The following is a 19,951-nucleotide window of genomic DNA, read 5'->3' on the forward strand; positions in this document are numbered from 1 at the left end:
AAGCTAGGTGGTTGAGTCATATAGACTTTTTCCTGTAGATGACCATGTAGGAAGGCATTCTTAGCATCTAGTTGCCTAACGGGCCAATGTAAAGTGACAACAATAGAAAGGATAACTCTTATAGTTATAGCTTTAACTACTGGACTGAAGGTTTCGTCAAAATAAACCCCTTCACGTTGTGAGTATCTTCTGACAATTAGCCTTGCTTTGTGTCAATACCAGAAAATGAGCTTATTGCAACAATTTTTTTATAACGGTTATAGAACCGTTTCTATAGAATAGATATAGCAACGATTATAACCATTCCAATAGAATTTGAATGATAACAGCACACTTTTGATATAAACCCGTTATCATTGAAATTAAACCGTTGCCATAACACTTTTTTAACCGAACGGTTTTCTAAACCGTCCCCATAGAAATATTTATGGGAACGGATTTTTGAGAAAACTGGTACCAGAACGGTTTTTTGTTGTCCTCATCAGATTCCCTCCTAAATTTTACTAAACCCGCCAAACAAAAATAATCCTCCTATTTTTTTTTTATTTAATTAGAAAAATAAAAATATAAAATTCTATAATTTATATTGTATATGCAGCCCGTCGATATCCTCAAAGTCCCAAACCCCAAAATCGCCTCTAACATCTCCTTAGCCCCAACTCCGACCAAAATTCTCCACCGTCTTTCAGCCATAAAACTTCTACCAAACCACCATGTAAAAGACCACCTTCTTCCTCTATTAAACCAGCATCGATTGCTTGAAGCAAACCCATCTCTCAATCTCTGTCAGAAAAAACGAAATTGTGCAGAAACCTTTTTGGCGATATCCGACTGCTCGAAGGATAAATTGCAGAAATTCTTTTGCATCTGAAACTCCAAGGAAAGAAAGAAACTAATATCATTCTAAGACTTAGGATTTGAGCGGGTAAAATGACATGTACTTTCTTTCTCTTAGGTTTTTTCGCCTACTTTGAATGTGCTCTTTTTAATTTTTGTCAAATAAGGGTACAAAGGGGCCATCACTATATTCTCTAAATCTCAAAGCCTGAGTTTTGCTATATTCAGTAAATCTCCTCCATTTTACTAATTTAGTTGCTTCTTTATTTCACTATTTCTTCCTAGTATTATTCCCTATTTGTTTTTCCCCTTTTTGGATTTGTGGTCCTCTTTTTAATTTCATCGATCTGTATTGGTTGTATGTGTAAATTTCATGGGGATTATTGTTTTGTCTAAGGAATACATGTAAATTTATTTAATTTTGGTGATTTTGGGTGCATTTTTTGGGGCATCTTTATTAGTTTTCTTTTGCGCCCCATTCTTTAATTTGTTGAATGGTTTATCACTTTATCTTTAAATTTATAAGTAGAGAAGGATTTTGTTTTTATGTATAGGGTTGGAAATGAGGTCATTTAGAGTTTGCGATTTGAAACTATGTAGCTTTTGAGTAGAATCTTGATTGCCATTGTTTGACATGTTAATGTGGATTATTTTGCATTCTTTTACTTTTTTTGTTGTGTTATTTCTATAGTTTTTGCTTGATATGATATATTTTTAAAATTTGGAACTGTTACAATTAATTGTTGGCGAATTTATATGTTCATATTAAATCGGGTGATATGCTATGATTCTTTAGCCGCTCAGTGATTCTGTTTGATCAATGTGCTGATTGCTGCATCCTTTATTTTAGCTCCATGTTAATCAATCTTATTTACTGTTACTCCGCTCTTTTGTTGTTGGAGTAGTTTCTCCTATATTTCCAAGGTTTATTCTTCATGCAATTTTTTGGAAGAAGCATGTATAGTCACTTTACTTTGTGTTTTAGTCAATTCTTTGTTTAATGAGGATATTGCTATGTTACTAGTTTTACAATACTGATTTGATAAATGTAAGCATCCTTATACCATCGATAGGCTAATATGTCATTTGAAGAAAACATTATAATAATTCAAAACTACATGGAAAAAAACAACAATTTGAGATTTTCTACATTTTTGCTGTCTTTTAGAATGTTTCTTGACTTCTGGTTCTATTACTGAATTTCCAAAAAAATCATGGAACTAGGGTCATGAATGTCTTCAATGTACTCAAGCTTGGACCTGTCTAGCAGTCTGCCGTTCATACATGATTATGCTTGCATTATTAAACCTGTAGTTACTTTTAATCTGATAATAAATAATAATTTTTTTTGGTTTAGTTGGAGTAAATTATGGTGAATTGCTATTTATTGGTTACTCTTGCATAACCAGTGCAACTCATACACTTTGCTCTCACATCCTCAATTCTTTGTTGTTAAACATGGGATTGGTTGCATATTTGTGCCTCTCAAGACTGTTAGTTTTGTGCAGCTCATGTCTTTGGTTGGTTCTGGGGACAGTTTGATGATATTCACATAGGGAACTCTAATCTTGGTTTCGCTCACAGTGAAGGATGGTAGTATGAAAAAACATTTGCACGTTGTTGGTTACGTTCAGGAACGCTTCTTAGCTTTTTATTCTTTTCCTTTATCGTGCTTGCTTTGTTTGTCCAAGACAAACTATAAAGACGTGTCCTTGTTTGGCTATAATTATTCTCCATTGACGCATGTCTAATTAAATTAGTATCTCTTGTTGTTCTTTCTCAACCATTTTGTTGCCTGAAATCCTTTTGATTAATATTGAAGATTTTGACAGAATTTTGAATATTTGATTTTGTCAAAATGAATGTCTTTCCTTCGTTGTCTCACTTGATTGTTTAACAAAGTTGAATGAATGAGAGTTCTGGGCTTTAAGTTCCAAGTGTAGTTGCTGATGTTAGCTTATGGTAACTTTGATTGTCTCTGCTTGGTTACAGTGAGACTGCATTTGTTTTAGGTGAAATATTTGATTACGAATCTAGGAGAGTTCAATTTTCCCTGTATTTTGTGGAATATGGACTGGTAGTTTGTCATGAAGCAGATATTACAAGTCATTTCACTGCCCAAAGCTATAAATATTTGCTTTTTGCATATAAATATTTACATGTTCCTTTACCGGCAATTCTAACTGTAATTACAAGGTCTTCTTTTGGTATTTCTACAACCAGGTACCTTAATCACTTATTGCCCCCAGCTCTCTCCCACCTCTAATCCCAATCAAAATTTTCCTTGCCCAAGTTACACATGAAGTTGAATATTTGCTATTATATTGCTGATGGTATTTCAGCTTATACGTGCTATTGATATCATGTTTCTATCTCTTGTGTCATTAGATTGCAAATATGTTTACGCAATTTCATCAGGTACATGATTACTTATCTCCGATTTACTCATGTACCTGATTAGATTTTTAGGATAATAACATGTTTGATTTTTCATTAGAAAGGAATATTTTAAAGTCTATCAATTCATTAGATGCCTTTGATTAATAATGTGCAAGACTATAAAAAAATAGAGTTCTTTGATTCCGTGCAACATGAATCCCTATGTTGGTTGATAATACTACATCAAATACTTCTTGACTCTCATGTGTATCTAATTTTGAACAGAGGAAAGCTGATCATGAATCAGGAAGGACGCTCAAGTAAAAATAAAAAATTAACAAAATGCATTGCAGCTGGATCACTTGCATTTTTGCGAAACCTAGAGGTTTCGTCATTAAAAACAAACAGAGTTATTATAGCTCCAAGGTTACTGCCTCTGCATTCTACTTCTACACCAGTACAAACAGTACATGAGCAAGTGCAACAAATGCCACTGAACTCTACACCTCTTGCATCACAAGCAGTGCATGAACAATTGCAGCATTCTACTTCTATAGGTGGATCACTACCTCTGCATTCTAGCAAAAACTTTTGCTAGAATATGCGATGTTTGATATATTTATCTTATTATTGTTTTAAATATGAACTTGCTAACTTTAATTTGAACTATTTTATACCACTTTTTATGTAACCAGAGAAAAAAGAAACAAACTTCTGAACCTCTATCAAGTAAGGACATCTTTGTGGCTACAAGAAAAAGAAAGTCTGGGCGAGTATACAAGGCCTCGTATACGGATACTCTTAATAAAATTGTACGAGTTACAAATTTAAAGTTTAATGATATTATTTGTTTGTTCTTAGTTAGTGACTCAATTTTATATACTTTCTAATTTAAAATTGACTCTATCTGGTCTTGTATGCTAAAATGGAAAGAATACAATCAATACAAGAAAGTGAAGATGGCAGTCAATCAGTTGACGCGTTTGCATCAATTATGGGACCTGAGCAACCAGGTCGCCTAAGACTGTAATGACGTGGGGGTTACCAAAACGGCCTTAAAAAGAAAAGTGGGAGATTTTGGACCATCTTCAAGTTCTACTGAGGAGATGATGCAGCAAAAATTGGAGGAAATGGAAGAAAGGATGCAACAAAGAATGCTGGAAATGTTCAAAGCACAAAAAGATGCTATGGAACTAGAAGTTGCAATTAACATCATTTCACAACTTAAGCGTCTGAATCCAGGAATACGTGTTGATCCTAACATGCTAGCTTTCAATGCTCGTTCACCTGGAAAAGCTTCCCTTCCTCTGCACAACAAGCTGCTATGTAACTAATCAATCGTCTATCTACTGGGATTAACAATCAAGGTCAGTACGTACTCCAAATGTTACACCCCTTTTTTTCTTTCTTCTTCTTCTTCTTGTTCTTCTTCTTCTTCTTCTGTTGCTTTTCTACCACTGCTCTCTCTAATAAGGCATAGTGACTGTTTGACGGGAAGTTGGTACAAAATAATCTAGTTAATCTCAAAGTATGCCTTCAACCAGTAACCCTAATTGTTGACTTAGACTTCAAATATAATTCCTGAATTAATCTCACTCACTATAAATTTAAGTTTAATGGAGCACCAGAAACTAATTGGATAAAATCTTCTATTTGTATGTACGAATTAACAACTTCCTCTAGAAGGGAAATGTAGCTGCTTTTCACGAATCTTAAATGTAGCAAAAAACTGTTCTCTCATCGTGCATCGAACTGTAATCTTAAGATTTTCCACCTTGCATGTACAAGTGCAGTCTTGGTTGGGGTAATACATGTGATGAATCAAGAAACTATCTCACCATTTTAGTTGTAATGGCATCTTATTTACTATCTTCTCTTCAAGAATCTTGGCAAGACAAATTATGTGCCTTAACTTGTATATTTGCCAAATCTTAAATTTCCTAGGAGATAATCCGGGTCTTCAACAAGAATTGCATGATTTCACATTCGGCATATATAGAGTATAGGAACATCTTCCCAATTAGGGCTCTAGGAGAATACCGATCTCATGTATTTAAAGCTGAAGTGAGTGGCAAATTCTAGATGATTTTGGCAGTGAATATAGATTTTCAAGTGCAAAAATTTCTGATGTCATAGGGGGTTTGTTATTTGATTCTGTCCCGACCCCAAATACCGATCGTGATGGCGCCTATCACATTACAAGGCAAGCCAAACCAACCAATTAATCACATCTCATTTTCATTTAATAAGCCATTTTCTAACACGGTTTAAATACCAAACTTTTATAATAAGCATTTAAATGAAACAAAATATATATGCGGAAGTCGAATAAACATGAAACTACACAGCCCCAAATATCTGGTGTCACGAGTCAAGAGCCTCTAATACATGACTGAATGTCTAATACATCATTATTCTAGAAAAATGCGGAAGAGCAAGATAGGGAGGAGAAAACAGGGCTGCGGATGCCATGCAGCTACCTTGCAATCTCCGTCAAACACTGGATCAGCTGAGGACCCTCACTCGGCCGCTCGGGCACCTGGATCTGCACACAAGGTGCAGGGAGTAACGTGAGTACGCCAACTCAGTAAGTAACTAAAGTAAATAAGGACTGAAAGCAATGACGAGCAGTTAAAAATCATATAACTGAATAAACAACAGGATAACAGATCAAACTCCAAAGTTTAAAGCCATCTTTCGTCATAAAATCATCAATTTCAGTTTAAACACTTGAAATCTCATACTTAGCAGTTTTTCCAACAGGGGCTTGTTTTAAAAGAAGAGTGAAATCATTGAAAATGTCATAACTGGCCCCCTCGGGCAAGGTATCACTCAGAATATGGCCTCTCGGGCAGCCTCTCAGTCACGCGTGACTCACTCTCGTCACTTAGTACTCACTCTCAGCACTCAGGCTCATTAATATCTCATAATAATAGAAATTATAACTGCTGCGGCGTGCAGCCCGATCATTAATTTATAGTCGACTACGCTCACTGGGTGTGCAGACTTCGAAGGGGCTCCTACAGCCCAAGCGTCATATCGCTGCGGCGCGTAGCCCGATCCAATATATATATATATCACTGCGGCGTGCAGCCCGATCCAATATATAAGTATCGCTGCGGCGTGCAGCCTGACCCAATATTTCATACATATATAAATATCCTCACCGCTAAGTTCTCAACCTCTCTCAGTCATTAACCTCACAGCCTCTCGGGCATAATAGTGGAAATTGGGGAACTCAGTCCAAACAGTTCTCACATTTAGAAGTGGAGTGATAAAACCAGTTTTAAACACTTAAACAGGTAAAGCATGATTGAAGATATGCTTTTAGCAAGTAAAGTGAGGAAAAATAGTCAAAATGCTCCTACGGGTCTCTACAGGTCGGCACAAGGCCCCAAACATGGCATACAGCCCATAATACAGTATAAATGACTAAAATACGGACTAACACAAGATTTCCAAATCAAATAAACAGCTTTGTAGTCGCTACGGGATGGACCAAGTCACAATCCCTACCGGTGTACGCCCACACGCTCGTCACCTAGCATGTGTGTCATCGCATTTATCAAAACAAGTCAAATACCGGGGTTTTGTACCCTCAGTTCCAGATTTACAATGGTTACTTACCTCAAACCGGTGAAAATACTATCCCGCGACGCCCTTGCCTCTCGAATCGGCCTCCAATCGCGTCGTATCTATCCAAAATCAGAATCACGGCGTCAAAATATGCTAAGGGAGCGAAGCCCAAGCGAAAACAATCAAATAATACCAAAAATCCCGAAATTGGCCAAAATCGACCCTGGGCCCACGTCCCGAAACTCGATAAAAATCACATAAACGGAATCCTTATTCTCCCACGTGTCTATACATACCAAGAACATTGAAATCGGAGTCCAAATGACCCCTCAAATTCTCATTTAAAGTCTCGTAATCTCAAGTCCTAATTCCTCAATATTAGGCTTAGATTCCATGATTTATTAGGTAGATTTCATAATAGAATCGAGTTTTAAGTCCAAAATACTTACCTCCAAATGATTCCCCTTGAATCCCTCTTCAATATCCTTCAAAAAGCTCCAAAAACGACAAACAATGGAAGAAATAAGCCTCAAATTCGCGGACTAGACGACCTTTTAAACTTTCTGCCCAGGCCTAAATTCCTTCATTGCGATCGCGGGACATCCTTCGTGATTGCGAAGCACAAACTCACAACTCCCAAAATTAACATTATGCGAACGCGTAAAGTCCCACGCGAACGTGATGTTCAGGCATCTAACACTACGCGATCGCGGACTGGCTACCGCGTTCGCAAAGAACAAACTCCAGCCAAAACCCCTGGTCCACTTAAGTCTACGCGAACGCGACCCACTCCACGCGTTCGCGATCAACAATGCCTTCACCTTACGCGATCCCATCCCCAACTTCGCGAATGCATTGAGCAAACCGGACTGCCCCCACAATAGCTCTACGCGATCGCGAGACCCCTTACGCGATCGCGAAGAGTAAAAACTCTGCAACAGTTGAAACAAAAATCTGCAATTTTCTTCAACTTAAAATGATCCGTTCAACCCTCCGAAACTCACCCGAGGTCCCCGGGACCTCAACCAAAGGCACCAACATAACTCAAATCCTTAAACAAACTTGTACCAATCTTCAAAACACCTCAAACAACATCAAATCAACCAAAACACATCAGATTTAAGCCTAAGTTTCCAAAATCTTCCGAATTCGCTTTTGATCAAAAACCCAACCAAACAACGTCCGAGTGACTTGAAATGTTGCACACACATCCCAAATGACACAACGGAACTACTGTAACTCTCGGAAAACCATTCCGACCCCTATATCAAATTCTCACCTACTAACTGGAAATCGCCAAAAATCCACTTTCGCCAATTCAAGCCTAAATCTACTCCGGACCTCCAAAACTCATTCCGATCACTCTCCTAAGTTCCAAATCACCTCCCGAAGCTAACCGAACCATAGGAACTCACATCTGAGCCCTCTAACACATAAGTCAACATCCGGTTGACTTTTCCAACTTAACCTTCCTCAAAAGAGACTAAGTGTCTCAAACCTTACCAAATCCTTTCCGAACCCTAACCAATCAACCCGATTACATATAGGACCATTGTTCTAAACAATAAGAAGCAGAAATGGGGGAAACGGAGTGGTAACTCATTAGACGGCTGGACGGGTCGTCATATCCTCCCCAACATAAACAAACGTTCGTCCTCGAACGAGTCAAGAAACATACCTGAAGCCTCAAAAAGGTGAGGATATCTGCTCCGCATCTTCCGCTTGGTCTCCCGGGTAGCCTCCTCCACGGGCCGACCTCTCCACTGCACTTTCACTGAAGCTATATCCTTTGACCTCAAATTTCAAACCTGACGACCCAACATAGCTACTTGCTCCACATCATAAGTCAAATCATCATCCAACTGAACTGAGCTGAAATCCAGAACATGAGACGGATCCCCAATATACTTCCGGAGCATAGAAACATGAAATACCAGATGCACACTCGACAAGATGGGTGGCAAAGCAAGCTCATAAGCCACCTCCCCAATCCTCCGAAGCACCTCAAAAGGCCCAATGAACCGAGGACTCAATTTCCCTTTCTTTCCAAATCTCATAACACCCTTCATGGGTGAAACCTTCAACAGAACCTTCTCGCCAACCATGTAGGACACATCCCGAACCTTCCTATTAGCATAGCCCTTCTTCCTCGACTGCGTTGTGCGAAGCCTCTCCTGAATCACATTCACCTTTTCTAAAGCATCCTGCACCAAGTCTGTCCCCAATAGCCTAGCCTCACTGGGCTCGAACTAACCAACAGGAGATCTACACCGCCTCCCATACAAAACCACATACGGAGCCATCTGAATACTCGACTGGTAGCTATTGTTATAAGCAAACTCTGCAAGCGGTAGAAACTGATCCCATGACCCTCCGAAATCAATGACACAAGCACGCAACATGTCCTCCAATATCTGAATAGTGCGCTCGGACTGCCCGTCCGTCTGTGGGTGAAAAGCTGTGCTCAACTCAACCTGAGTACCCAACTCTCGCTGCACAGACCTCCAAAACTGTGTAGTAAACTGAGTGCCCCTATCTGAAAGGATGGAAACTGAGTCACCATGCAAACGGAAAATCTCACGGATATAGATCTCTGCCAACCGCTCTGAAAAATAGGTAGTACACACAGGAATGAAGTGCGCGAACTTGGTCAGCCAATCCATAATCACCCAAATAGCATCGAACTTTCTAAAGTCTGTGGAAGTCCAACAACAAATTCCATAGTGATCCTCTCCCACTTCCACTCGGGAACATCCATCTGCTGAAGCAAGCCACCCGGTCTCTGATGTTCATATTTCACCTACTGACAATTGAGACACCGAGCTACAAATCCCACAATGTCTTTCTTCATTCTTCACCAATGGTCACATCTCTAGCATCATCGTGCTGAACTATGTCCTTATGGACTAGCAAATGCGGATCATCATACTGGCGCTCTCTGATGCGATCATATAAGGAAGACCGAGAAACCATGCAAGCCAATACCCGACTGGGCTCCGAAATGTCCAATCACACGAACCGATTGGCCAAGGCCTGAACATCAACCACAAGAGGTCTCTCCCCAGCTAGGATATATGCCAAACTCCCCATACTCACCGTCTTTCGGCTCAAAGCACCGGCCACCACATTGGCCTTCCCCGGATGGTACAATATAGTGATATCATAATCCTTAAGCAACTCCAACCACCCCCACTACCTCAAATTTAGATCCTTCTGCTTGAACAAGTGCTGGAGGCTACGATGATCAGTAAACACCTCACAAGACACACCATACAAGTAATGCCTCCAAATCTTCAACGCGTGAACTATGGCAGCCAACTCCAAATCATGAACGGGGTAGTTCTTCTCATGGGGCTTCAACTGACGAGAAGCATAAGCAATAGCACTACCCTGCTGCATCAAAACACAACCAATACCCACTCTCGAAGCATCACACAACTCGGTATATGAACCTGAAGCTGATGGCAAAACTAACACTGGAGCCGTGGTCAAAGTTGTCTTGAGCTTTTGAAAGCTCTCCTCACACTCGTCCGACCATACAAATGAAGCACCCTTCTGAGTCAACTTGGTCAAGGGCGATGCGATAGATGAGAATCCCTGAACAAACTGGCGATAATAGCCTGCCAAACCAAGAAAGCTGCAAATCTCTATAGCTAAGGACGGTCTGGGCCAACTCTGAACCGCCTCTATCTTCTTCATATCAACCTGAATACCCTCGCTGGACACCACGTGCCCCAAGAAAGCTACTGAACTGAGCCAAAACTCACACTTGGAGAATTTAGTATAAAGCTTCTCCTCCCTCAATATCTGCAACACAACTCTCAAATGCTCCGCGTGCTCCTCCTGAATACGCGAACAAACCAGAATATCATCAATGAAGACTATAACAAACGAATCGAGATAAGGCCGGAACACGCTGTTCATCAAATGCATGAACGCTGCTGGGGCATTGGTCAGCCCAAAAGACATCACCAAGAACTCATAATGACCATAACGGGTCCTGAAAGCTGTCTTAAGAATATCCGAGTCCCTGATCTTCAACTGGTGATAACCCGAACGGAGATCAATCTTGGAGAACACTCTCGCTCCCTGAAGCTGGTCAAACAAATCGTCATTGCGAGGCAATGGATACTTGTTCTTAATTGTTACTTTGTTCAATTGCCTATAATCAATGCACATCCTCATAGTGCCATCCTTCTTCTTCACAAATAGAACCGGCGCACCCCAGGGTGACACACTAGGCCGAATGAACCCCTTATCAAGGAGTTCCTGAAGCTGCTCCTTTAACTCTTTCAACTCCGTTGGTGCCATACGATACGACGGAATAGAGATGGGCTGAGTGCCTGGCACAAGGTCAATACCAAAATTAATATCCCTGTCCGGTGGCATGCCCGGCAGGTCTGCAGGAAACACATCGGGAAAATCCCTCACAACTGGAGCAGAATCAACATTGGGAGTCTCAGCTCCAACATCCCTCACAAAGGCTAGATACGAAAGACATCCCTTCCCAACCATACGTTAGGCCTGCAAGAATGAGATCACTCTGTTGGGAACATAATCAGTCAAACCTCGCCACTCAATCCGTGGCACACCCAGTATAGCCAATGTGACTGTCTTAGCATGACAGTCCACAATAGCACGACACGGAGATAGCCAATCCATGCCCAAAATAATATCGAAATCCACCATACACAATAATAAAAGATCCACTCGGGTCTCTAGACCCCCAATAGTCACCACATATGAGCGGTACACACGGTCTACAACAACAGTATAGCCCATTGGAGTAGATACAAGAACAAGTGAAACAAGAGACTCGCGGGGCATATCCAGATAACGGGCAAAGCATGATGACACATAAGAAAAGGTGGAACCGGGATAAAATAATACAGATGCATCTCTGTGGCAGACTAAAACAATACCTGAAATCACGGCATCTGAAGCAGCAACATCTGGTCTACCTGGGAGGGCATAGAAACGAGCATGACCACCACCTGATCGACCTCCCCCTCTAGGGCGACCCCTAGCTGACTAACCTCCACCCCTAGCTGGCTAGGTAGGTGGTGAAGTAATTGGAGCAGAAGTCGAGCGCTGACCCCTCTGCTGAGACTGACCATCATGAAGACGAGGACACTGCCTCCTCATTTTCGCAAACTCTCCATACTCATAACAACTCCCCGGTGCAGGAGATGGGGACTGAAGGGAACCCTTGGCACCGGAATGACCAGTAGAAGGACCTGGCATGGAAGAACCCTGCACTGATGGAGCACGGGATGAACTCTAGGCTGGAAGGGCACTAAGTGATGAATGACTCTAATGAGAACTGTGAAAACCATGACCCGATGATGCTCCACGGTAACCTAGGCGAGCTGAATGAGCCTGCCTGAAAGGACAGCCTCTGCTCTGCTGGAACTGACCCCTCGAAGGAGTACTGCTATAGCTACCAGATCCCCGATGCCTCTTGGCCTCCCTCTCCTCTCGCTCCTAGCGGCGAACCAACTCAATCTCACGAGCAATGTCAACAACCTCCTCGAAGGTAGAACCTGTCACCCTCTTCCTAGTCATGAGAATCCGAAGGTGATATGTGACGCCATCAACAAACCTCCTGATCCTCTCCCGATCTATGGGAACCAACCAAACCGCATGATGGGCTAACTCGGAGAACCACATCACATACTGCTTCACACTCATCTCTCCCTGACGCAACTGCTCAAACTGCCTGCGCAGCTCCTCTCGACGAGACTATGGCACATACTTCTCCAGAAAGAGAACAGAGAACTGCTGCCAAGTAAGGGGCGCTGCACCAACAGGCCTACGTCTCTCATACGCCTCCTACCAAGTGAAGGCAGCCCTAGAAAACTGAAAGGTGGTAAATGCCACACCACTGGCCTCTAGAATCCCCGCTGTACGAAGCATCCTCTGGCACTTATCCAAGAAACCCTAGGCATCCTCTCCCTCTGCACCGCTGAAAGTCGGAGGCTAGAGTCTACCAAACCTCTCTAGTCGACGCTGCTCGTCGTCCGGCATAACTGGTACCGCAAACTCCTGAGCTGGTGCAACCGGTTGGGCTGGAGGTGCCCCCGATGTCTGGAATCCCTGCACAACCTGCTCAGGTGTGCGAGCAACGGGAGTCTGGGTGCATCCCCCGGCCTGAGAAGTAGCTGCGGCTATAGTAACTAAGACCACCTGAGCCAAACTGGTACACACTGATAAGATCTGAGTTAAAGCCTCCTGAAGGCCTGGAATCACAATAGGCACAGCAGGTGCCTGAGCTGGTGCTGCTGTAGCATCCACAGCTGGGACCTGATCAGGAACTGGGGCAGCTGGTGGGTCTGCAGGTGCTGCTCTAGCTGCTCTGCCCCTGCTACAACCTCATCCGCGACCTCGGCCTCTGGGTGGCCCCAGCTGGTGGTACTGGCGGTCGTCCATCCGGCCCAGTAGCACGTGTCCTCACCATCTGTGAGAGAATGGAATAACAGAAGTTTAGTACTCGGATCAACAGATTCGCACGACAAGAATTTCAAGAATATGAAGTTTTCCTAAAGGTTCTGTAGCCCCTCGAGGATAAATACAGACGTCTCTGTACCGATCCGCGAGACTCTACTAAACTGGCTCATGACTCGCGAGACCTATGTAACCTAGGCTCTGATACCAACTTGTCACGACCTAAAATACCGGTCGTGATGGCGCCTATCAGATTACTAGGCAAGCCAAATCAACCAATTAATCACAACTCATTTTCATTTAATAAGACATTTTATAACATGGTTTAAATACCAAATTTTCATAATAAGCATTTAAAAGCAACAAAATATATATGCGGAAGTCGAATAAACATGAAACTACACAGCCCCAAATATCTGGTGTCATGAGTCTAGAGCCTCTAATACATGACTGAATGTCAAATACATCATAACTCTAGAAAAATACGGAAAAGAACAAGATAGGGAGGAGAAAACAGGGTTGCGGACGCCATGCAGCTACCTTGCAATCTCCATCAAACACTGGATCAGTTGAGGATGCTCACTCGGCCGCTCGGGCACCTGGATCTGCACACAAGGTGCACGGAGTAACGTGAGTACGCCAACTCAGTAAGTAACTAAAGTAAATAAGGACTGAACGTAGTGACGAGCAGTTAAAAATCATATAACTGAATAAACGACAGGATAATAGATCAAACTCCACAGTTTAAAGCCATCTTTCGTCATAAAATAGTCAATTTCAGTTTAAACACTTGAAATCTCATACTTAGCAGTTTTTCCAACAGGGGCTTGTTTTAAAAAAAGAGTGAAATCAGTGCAAATGTCATAACTGGGCCCCTCGGGCAAGGTATCACACAGAATATGGCCTCTCAGGCAGCCTCTCAGTCACTCGTGACTCACTCTCGTCGCTCAGTACTCACTCTCAGCACTCAGGCTCATTAATATCTCATAATAATAGAAATCATAGTAACCGCTGCGGCGTGTAGCCCGATCCATAATTTATAGTGGACTACACTCACTGGGGGTGTGCAGACTCCGGAGGGGCTCCTACAGCCCAAGCGTCATATTGCTGCGACGCGCAGCCCGATCCAATATATATACCGCTCCGGCATGCAGCCCGATCCAATATATAAGTATCGTTGCGGCGTGCAACCTGACCCAATATTTCATACATATATAAATATCCTCATTGCTAGATTCTCAACCTCTCTCCATCATTAACCTCACAATCTCTCGAACATAACAGTGGAAATTAGGGAACTGAGTCCAAATAGTTCTCACATTTAGAAGTGGAGTGATAAAACAAGTTTTAAACACTTAAACAGGTAAAACATGGCTGAAGATATGTTTTTAGCAAGTAAAGTGAGGAAATACAGTGAAAATGCCCCTAAGGGTCTCTACAGGTCGGCACAAGGCCCCAAACATGGCATACAACCCATAATACAGCATAAATGACTAAAATACGGAATAACATAAGATTTCCAAATCAAATATGCGGCTTAGTAGTCGCTACGGGACGGACCAAGTCAGAATCCCTACCAGTGCACGCCCACACACTCGTCACCTAGCATGCGCGTCACCGCATTTATCAAAACAAGTCAAATACCGGGGTTTTGTACCCTTAGTTCCAGATTTACAATGGTTAATTCCCTCAAACTGGTGAAAATACTACTCCGCGACGCCCTTGCCCCTCGAATCGGCATCCACTCACGTTTTATCTATCGAAAATCAGAATCACGGCGTCATAATATGCTAAGGGAACGAAGCCCAAGCGAAAACAATCAAATATACCAAAAATCCAAAATTGGCCAAACCCAAACCCCGGGCCCACGTCTTGATACTCGGTAAAAATTACATCAATGGAATCCTTATACTCCCACGAGTCCATACATACCAAGAACACTGAAATCGGAGTCCAAATGACACCTCAAGTTCTCATTTAAAGTCTCTTAATCTCAAGCCCTAATTCCTCAATTTTGGCTCAGATTCCATGATTTATTAGGTAGATTTCATAATAGAATCGAGTGTTAAGTCCAAAATTCATACCTCCAAATGATTCCCCTTGAATCCCTCTTCAATCTCCTTCAAAAAGCTCCAAAAATGACCAATAACGGAAGAAATAAGCCTCAAATTCGCGGACAAGACGACCTTTTAAACCTTCTGCCCAGGCCTAAATCCCTTTATCGCGATCGCGGGACATCCTTCGCGATCGCGAAGCACAAACTCACAGCTCCCAAAATTAACCCTATGCGAACGCGTAAAGTCCCACGCGAATGCGATGCTCAGGCATCTAACACTACGCGATCGCGGACTGGCTACCGCGTTCGCAAAGAACAAACTCCAACCAAAACTCTTGGTCTACTTAACTCTACGCGAACGCGACGCACTCCACGCGTTCGCGATCAACAATGCCTTCACCTTATGTGATCGCATCCGTGGCTTCGCGAACGCACTGAGCAAACCGGACGGCCCCCACAACAGCTCTACGCGATTGCAAGACCCCTTACGCGATCGCGAAGAGTAAAAACTCTGCAATAGCTGAAACCAAAATCTGCAATTTTCTTCAACTTAAAATGATCCGTTCAACCCTCCGAAACTCACCCGAGGCCCCGCGAGACCTCAACCAAAAGCACCAACATAACCCAAAACCTTATTCAAACTTGTACCAATCTTCAAAACACCTCAAACAACATCAAATCAACCAAAGCACATCGGATTCAAGCCTAAGTTTCAATAATCTTTCGAATTCCGCTTTTGATCAAAAACCCAACCAAACCACGTCCGAATGACCTAAAATTTTGCACAAACATCCTAAATGACACAACGGAACTACCACAACTCTCAGAATTCCATTCTGACCCGTATATCAAAATCTCACCTACCAACTGGAAATCGCCAAAAATCCACTTTCGTCAATTCAAGCCTAAATCTACTCTGGACCTCCAAAACTCATTCCGATCACGCTCCTAAGTCCCAAATCACCTCCCGAAGCTAACCGAACCATGGGAACTCACATCCGAGCCCTCTAACACATAAGTCAACATCCGATTGACTTTTTCAACTTAACCTTCCTCAAGAGAGACTAAGTGTCTCAAACCTTACCAAATCCTTTCCGAACCCTAACCAATCAACCCGATTACATATAGGACCATTATTCTAAATAATAAGAAGCAGAAATAGAGGAAACAGAGCGATAGCTCATGAGACGACTGGCCGGATCGTCACTGATTCTGATCATGAGCCAAGAAAGGATGGTAGTAATTTCAAAAAATTTGGAGTTCCAAACATTGGAATTAATGCTTTTCCTGTTAAGGAAAGTGATATTAATACTAGTATGGATGATTCAGCTTTTATAGATTTGAAACTTGATTTATCATCATCATAACCAAGATGGGATTTTTATGGTAAAAAACGTAGTAATGGTTCAGATTATGGATATGATTCTGCAGCTTCAATGGCGAATTTCTGTTAACATCATCATCAATCAATTTTTTCCTGAATGAATATGCTTATAACTTTGGTTTTGATGATTTAGATATGTTACTAATTTTGGCTTCTTTCATTTGTGTGAACTTGTTTCTTTCTGCTTGAAGCTTTGTGCTTTATGCATTGTTCATGGATTATACCCATTCTTATAATGGTAAACCAACCCTTGAAGGGTAATGACTTTATTTATTCTCTTTTGTAGGTGGAGCAACTGAATAAAGGGAAGATGGAGATAGTGAAGATCTAGACCTTACTTAAGAAGAACTTTGAATTGTTGTCGATATTCTAGGACTCTTTTGTTATCAACATTTGAAACTTTAACTTTTGAAGTGTTGAACTGTAAAACTTATGTGATTGGGTTAAAACATTTTGCTATTATGGTTATTCTTAGCTTATTGGACATGAAAGATTATAAAGTGTTTTATCTTTTTATTTATATAATTTCCAGGTTATTACAAATATTTCTAGGTAGTAATGTCAAGTAAATTTCTACAATAGCCTAAAAGAATCGCTGCAATAAGCACAAATGCCGTTGCCATAGACATTCTAAATCGTTCAGATAAGTCTTGCAAACCGTTCCAAAAACTGCTACAACTCAAACAATTGGCAATTCAAACCGTTGCAATAGAAATAAAACCGTTACGATAGCGTAATAAAATCATTAGAATATCTATAAATAAATGTAGCAATAGCTTACGTAACCGTTGCAATAAATTATATGGTAACGGTTTTCAACCGCTATAGTAAATAATATGGTACCGGTTTACAACCGTTGCATTAAACTCTATGGTAACGGTTTTAAACCGTTGTAGTTGAAATGAATATAGAGGGAAAACCGTTGCGATAGCTGGCTCTATAGCAACGGTGTGGTTAACCGTTGCAAAAACCGTTGCTCTAGATCTATTGGCACGCGAGCGGATGTAACGGTCGCTAAACCGTTCCAATACATCTATGGCAATGGTTTACCTATTAGTTGCAACGATTTTTCCGCTGTTGCCATAGGCCCATTTTCCAGTAGTGTGTCTTTCTATTGACACATCTGGTTTTATTTTTATTTTAAACACCCACTTAGACCTTATTCTGGGGACTAACATCCAAGTTTCATTTTGATGTAAGGCTGCTAATTCTTCTTGCATTGCTTTAAGTTAGTGAGGGGAACTAAGAGCTTCCTTTATAGACTTACGCTCTTCCATTTTTGTTTGTACAACAGCTAGTGAGGAATGCGGTTATAAGAAGGTACTTAGCTTTGAGTGTGGTGACCTCTATGGGTTTGAGCAGTGGCTTTAGGTTCAACTTAAACCATATTTCTGCTGGAGGTGCTTCATCTTGGGCATTAAAGAAGTGTGACAAGTCCACTTCTAATTGCAATCCTCTTGGATCTGTCACTATGAACTGTAGAGGTGTTTCAACTGAGTGAGAGGCTTATGATTTTTGCATGTCTGCAGAAGGCTCATTACATTGTTTGTGACCTCCACAACCTCATCATGATAAGACTCATAAGCATTATTGTGATCAGCAGTTGGAAAAACAGTTTGAGCAGCAACACCATCATTTTGATCAGCAATATCAACATATTGTTTATCAGTTTGATAATTTGAAACATCATCTACAGTAGCATTATGATAAGCTCCCAACACTTCCTCTACAGCTGTAGAATTTGATGAACCAGACTTGGCCTGTGATTCTGAAAAAAATTCAAAAAATATGGCCATATGACTAGAGTCATTTGATACACTGTCAGTCTTGTTTTCATGCACACAGGGAAGTGTTATTTCATCATAGTAACCAATGAACATACAGGGATATGCAGATGAGAACTTGTGTTTTCCTTTTAAGTAAGGGAAACACTTACACCTAAACACTTTAAAACTGTAGCAATCAAGGTGTGAACCATGTGATTTATAAAATGGTGTTTCCTTTTTAGGCACAGATGATGTTAACCTATTTTTCAGGAATACTGCTTTGAGAAATTATATCCATAGGTATAGAGGTAACTTAGAAAGTGGCAGTAATATTAATTCAGTTTCCACTATATGTCTATGCTTCCTTTTTACAATGTCATTTTGCTCAGGGGTGTGAGGACAAGAAATATGTCTTACAGTGCCACAATTTTCTAGGTACTTACTAAATTTAGAACTTGAAAATTCACCACCTCCATCACATTGAAAGATCTTAATTCTCTTTCAAAACTGTTTCTCAACCTTTTTGTGAAATTTGATAAATAGTTCAAGGAAATCAAAATTTCTTTTTTAAGGATACATCCATGTATATCTACTATGATTATCAAAAAAGCATAATATTTCACATGATGGAGGGAGGGGGGAGGGGGTCAATAGGAGTAGGACCCACAATTCACGGTGAAATTTCAATAAAGGTTCTTTCTCAACATTATTTCTCAACTTGAATGGTCGTTTACAACTTTTTTCCATTTGACAACTAACACAAATTGTAGGAGTTTTATTCCAGCATGTGATATTGATACACTTATTATTACTAAGTACTTCTAAGAACCAAGAATTTGGATGCCGAAGTCTGGCATGCCAAATATCACTAGAGCTCCTCCTTGTCATGGTTGCACTCAAAGCAAGCAGGTTGTCCACCTTTAAGGCATATATCTCTCCTTTTTTAGCACCCCTGGCCATCTATTTCCATGTCCTCTTATCCTTTACAATAAAAGATGATTCATCAAGCTTAATGGAACGACAATTATCTCTAGTAATCTTACTTACTGATAATAGATTCTTTTTGAGTTTAGGAACTAATAGAACTTCACATCCTTAAACCAGAAATTGTTCCTTTTCCGACATGTGTGATACTTAGTTCGTGTCTATTTACTACAATAATTTTATTATTCCCACTATAAGGTTTAAGGTTGGATAAGTTACCTATATTGTTGGTCATGTGAGTACTTGCCCCTGAATCCACATGGTGAGCATTATTTCCACCATTTTGACTATTCACATTGAGTGTAGCAAGGGCCTGTAGCAAATCTTCTTGTGCTTGATAAGAAAATTCCCACATGTAGAAGCACTTTATTGTAGTATGATTATTCCTTCCACATATATGGTAGGCTGATGATCCCGAGCTTTCTTGTCCCTTAGCAGCATTTTCAGATTATTGAGACTTTTGATTGTTATTCTGAACAGCAGGCCTGAAGCCTCTACCCTTTGAGCTGTAGTTCATATTACCTC

The 19,951-nt window shown here is 41.0% G+C and overlaps 1 long non-coding RNA gene across 2 annotated transcripts; it reads left to right on the top strand.

The window, feature by feature from the left end:
- Positions 1-601: 601 nt before the first annotated feature.
- Positions 602-17,161, top strand: LOC109239729. Of its 2 annotated transcripts, XR_002069960.1 has the most exons (4): positions 602-925; positions 3,502-4,028; positions 4,150-4,583; positions 16,963-17,161. It is a non-coding gene; the product is annotated as an uncharacterized LOC109239729 (long non-coding RNA). The 2 variants fall into 2 exon arrangements; XR_002069959.1 differs by having other exon boundaries at positions 3,502-4,583.
- The last annotated feature ends 2,790 nt before the right edge of the window (positions 17,162-19,951 follow it).

This window comes from Nicotiana attenuata, unplaced genomic scaffold, assembly GCF_001879085.1.
Source record: "Nicotiana attenuata strain UT unplaced genomic scaffold, NIATTr2, whole genome shotgun sequence".
Taxonomy (NCBI): Eukaryota; Viridiplantae; Streptophyta; class Magnoliopsida; order Solanales; family Solanaceae; genus Nicotiana; species Nicotiana attenuata.